The 5,104-nt window shown below is 37.0% G+C and overlaps 1 pseudogene; it reads right to left on the minus strand.

Moving 5' to 3' along the window:
• Positions 1–740: 740 nt before the first annotated feature.
• The window catches only part of LOC109117437, a 26,401-nt pseudogene continuing 22,037 nt past the window's right edge, over positions 741–5,104 (minus strand).

The following is a 5,104-nucleotide window of genomic DNA, read 5'->3' on the forward strand; positions in this document are numbered from 1 at the left end:
CAAGGCAGGCGGCAGAACTACTGAGCTAAATCCCTGGCCCCTTGAGTTCTTTATATATTCTAGATATCGCTCCTCTGTCTGAGGAATAGGTGAAAGAAATTTTTTCCCATCTGTAGGTTGTCTCTCCTCTCCGTTGGTTGTTTCATTTAAAGCTTTTTAACTTGATATGATCCCATTTGTTGATTCCTGGTACCTTTTCCTGTGCAACCATTGCTTTCTAATGCTAACATACTTTGAGGATCCTTTCCTGAATTAATGATTGCTATGATGAGTGTAAAATGACTTTCTGAATGAATTATTTCTTATAGTTTTTATTTACATAGAATTCAAGTATGGAGAACTTTTCTCTCCTTTTATCTATCTATTCATCTGTCTATTTACTTGTTAATTTATACAAGGGTTTATTTCTTAAAATTATGAAAACTCATAGATTTTTATTTTAGTTAATGGGTCATAACTTGAGCATACTTGGATGCTCAAATTGTCTCAAATTTGATGAGTTGGAATGTCTCCAATCTGGTTTCTGTATACTTCAGTAGTGTTACCATTTTTTTTTTAATATTCCTCTTTTTTTGTAATGGAAAGAATACCAATCTAGGGGTAAAATGAGAAGAGCGTGGTTGATATCAGATATAAAGGAAGAAGGTCAAACCATATGATGGTGAACATCCTTTCAAAACTTCCATGCAGTCCTCAATCCCTGTGGCTTGACTGTGGTCAACCAAGTTGCAATCCTATTGCTGAAATAAGACTTCTGTTCTCCACTCAGGTGTCCATTAACTCTTCAGACACTGTGATGATGTCTACCAGATTGCCTTTAGGAAGAGTCATGCTGTCAGGAAGGACATTTATATTATTATTTATTTATTTTGGTACCAGGGTTTGAACTCAGGACCTTGCACTTGCTAGGCAGGTGGCAGAACCACAGAGCTAAATCCCCAGCCCAGGAAAGAAATTTCCTAAAGTGTCACAGAGCTGAGTTCTTTGAGCATAGATGTGAATCACCTCCAATAAAATTAGAGCTGTAAAACCTGAGCAAGATTTGAATAGAGCTAGGAGCTAGAACTCTTTTGTCGCTTTTGGGTCTGAATGATCTATAGTTATATAAAGATCAATTTGTAAATACTTTAGAGCAGTAAAAGAGTTCATTGGGGCCTTTTCTTCACACCTATGTTTCCTTATGAAGTACTTGAAATGCCTCAATAAGTAATCTTTTGAAGGTCTCTATAAGCTTCAGTGATTAGAATCATCAAGTCTTGCCTTCGGAGAGCAAGGTTTTCCTGGATTCCCACCAAATAAATAAAGAACCCTGTAACTCATCATAATACATCTGATGAGTAAATTTTGGTCATTATTCTTCCTCATAGAGACTTTTATCTGGATTATCTTTTGCAATTTGATTGTTCTTATAGACACAACACCAAGTATTCCTCACAGTGTCTCAAATACAGAATGAATTTCCGACCTTCTCTTCCCTCTTTTCTTTGTCTTTGCTAAGTCCAGTTAAGACACATATTTCATTCAGTTCTGGATTAATAGTTGCTCTCTGTGTGAATCCTGTCCTTAGAACCATCCCAGAGTCTTTCTTGTTGTTATCTGGTATTGTATGTATAGGATTAGAATCCATATCATAGCTAAATATACTATTCAAATAGGTCTTTGATCTCTGTCCTCCAAATACATATAAGCAATGATTTATAGTGGAATAAAATTCCAGAGCACTTCCTCACTTTTTAGGACAAGAAAACATTTAGATTTATCTTGTACTTTCCCTATTCCCAGCATAGAATCAGCTATACTCTCAAAGAACCTCATTCATTTTGTTGAACAGTGACATAAAATGACATTTAGATACCAAGATTTAGGTGACAGGAGTGCTCACGACAGCTGAGTATCAGTGGACAGACTTAGGAAATACATACATATAAAATCCAAAAATATTTAGATAACTTTTATATAATGCACACAATTATAATTATATATAAAACCATTACTTTATATTAATAGCTCCAATTTCAATACAATTCCACAGTATTCATTTCAATTTTCATGTTTCCATATGTTGTAATACTCTTCTCAGTACTGAAAGACCTGGCTTCTTCTTTTTTTTTTTTTTGGTACCGGGGATCGAACTTGAACTTGGGTCCTTGCACTTGTGAGGCAGGCGGCGGAACCACTGAGCTAAATCCCGGCCCTAGAAGAAAATATTGACAAAATGTGTCCCCAGTAGAAGGCGTGTATCGAGAACAATAAAGACTGCAGCAAGGCATGACGGTGCATGCCTGTCATGTCGGTGACAGTGACTCTGGAGGCTGAGGCAAGACATGGCTGTTGGGGACTAGATCTCACAGTCTCTAGGCTGGTGTTATCTATGCTCTGTGGAAGGCCACGTGCTCCCTGGCTCTGAGCAGAACACCCTGAGAGCCTGGCACTCCTGAGGCCAGACAACACCTGCTGAGGACAGTTGTTGATATGTAGGCATTTAGGTGTGGAGAAGGTCTGGTTTCTCGTTAACTTAATCCTTCACCACTCATTCTCTGGGGTTGTTGTCTCATGGAACATGTACGGCCCCCGTCCCTATGCTTCTCACTGGCTAATAAAAGTGGGCCGACTGTGGAGTTTTTAAAAATTTTGCAGTCTGTCCACTGGAGGCAGCTCTCCTCCCGGTTGCCCCTTTACATCTTGAATTGTCTCTGTCTCTTTTTTTTCATTCCTCATTGTTCCCCCCAAAAGGTAGCTGAGGGTCTGATCAGCCCTCAGTAGATTGCAAATTTGAGGTCAGCCTGGGCAATTTATTGAGACCTTTTCTCAAAAACAAAAACAAAACAAAAAAATAAAAAGGACTGGAGTTGTAGCTCAGCACTCATCAGGTTCAATCCTCAGTATTACAAAAAAAAAAAAAGTAAATACATGCATAAATAAGACTGGATATTTAGCTCAGTGGCAGAGCCCTTGCCTAGCATTCATGAAATCCTCAGTTCAGCCTCTTGTACTGAAAAAAAAAAATACATGTACATAATAAAGAATTTTTACATCCCAATAAGAACTCAGAATAGAAGAACTTGATTTATGAAATGGGTAAAAGATTTTAATATGCATTTCCTAAGTGGCAACAAATAGATGAAAAGATGCAATGTTAGTCATCACAGAAATTCAAATTGAAATTGTTGTGAGACCTTTACTCTCCCACTAGAATGGCATTAGCAAGATTGACAATACCAAGGATTTTTTTTTTTTTTTTTTTTTTTTTTAAGAGTAGGAAGAATTTATTGAGGGAAAGAAAGCTTCTGTATAAGAGACAGAAGCGGAATCAGAAAGTGGGTTGTCCACTCACTAAACTTCCCAGGCTGGGTTTGAATTTGCGATCCTTTTGTCTCAGCCTCCCATAGAGCTGGAATTATTGGCATGTGCCACCACATCCTTCTCTACCTATTTTAGAAGAACGGAAGCATGTGTAATATATGCAAACACACATACTCAAAAGTTCATTTCAGCTGTACTTTTAATGGTCCCAAACTGGGAACAACACAATGTCTGTTAAAAGATGAATGGATAAACAAATTGAGAGAAATCCATACAACTTAATACTATTAAGCAATAAAAAGGAATGACTTACTTGCTGAAATGACAGATGGAATTTCAGGAGGCTTATGGTCAGTGAAAGAAGCTAGGAATGAAATACAAACTACCAAATGATGCCATTTATATACAGTTCTAGAAGAAACATTATAACAGGACATATATTGCTATTACCACTGGTCAAAGAATGGGAGAAAGGAATTAACTTCAAAGGACACAGGGGAACTTAATGGGGTACTAGAAATGTTCTGTATCATGATTATGAGGCCAAGAGGATGATTACATTACAGAATATATTTATAAAATTCATATAATTGTACTCTTGAAAGTGAATTTTACTGTATGAAATTACATCTTGATAAAACTGACCAAAAAAAAAAAAGTCAAAGATTTGAACAGGTGTTTCATAAATGAGAACATTCAAGTGGCCATTAAACATACCAAAAGGCACAAATTAAAATCAGAACAATTACACTACTATCATTGTGTCTGAAGTCAGATAAATGAGACATGAAGGATTGCTGAGGACACAAAGCAACAGGAACTCTCCTCTGTTGCTGGTGAGAATGTCAATTGGTATATCACTCTGGAAAACTGCTTGGCAGCGTTTAGGAAAGCTGAATATATAAAAGATGGTATAAAATAAAATTCAGCAATTATAGTCCTGTGTGTAGTAGTTAAATAATTAGAAACAGCCTTAGTGTCCATCCATAGTAGAATGGATGAATACATTTGGTAAATCTGTAAAATGCATTACAATACAACTGTGAGAATGGGTGAGCTACTGCTATACGTGACATGAAGAATTTTATAAACATAATAGTTCTGAAAGAAACACTACCCCATTTAAAAACAGAAAATTTTTTTTTTTTTTTTTTTTTTTGGTGGTGGGGATCAAATTTAGGACCTTGCACTTGCGAGGCAGGTGCAGTGCCACTGAGCTAAAGCCCTGGTGCTGTAAGTTATGTTGACAGGTGTCAGGATTGTGATTACCTGACAAAATGTGGTAAGTGGACGGGATCTTACGAGGGGTTCTAGAGTGCCAGTGGACCTCCTTGGGCTTCATAGTGTGTTTACTTTGTGAAAATTCATTGGGAGTCTACCCTTATGATTCATGCCATTTGCAACATCATTTTTATTTTAAAAAGTTATAATCACACTGTATAACACTCATGACACAGAGGCACACTGTATAACCAAGTCAATCCTACTAATCTGAATTTGCCTGATCTAATAAAACCTTATAAAAATCCAAATATATAACATAAAAAATTATTTGTAAAACAAAAGCACCATTTATAATACAGCACATCAAATGCACGAAAGGAGCAATGGTAACATCACAGCAGATCCATTTTCCAATTCTGTAAATCTATCCTAAGGAAAGAACTCAACAAAAGCACAATGTTGGCTGTGCGTATGTTCATTTAAAATATATCTGAGCTGGGCGTGGTGGTGCACGCCTGTAGTCCCAGCATTTGGGAGGCTGAGGCAGGAGGATTGCTGTGAGTTCAAGACCAGCCTG

Source organism: Fukomys damarensis, unplaced genomic scaffold, assembly GCF_012274545.1.
Source record: "Fukomys damarensis isolate Sample0158 unplaced genomic scaffold, DMR_v1.0_HiC HiC_scaffold_2, whole genome shotgun sequence".
Lineage (NCBI taxonomy): Eukaryota > Metazoa > Chordata > Mammalia > Rodentia > Bathyergidae > Fukomys > Fukomys damarensis.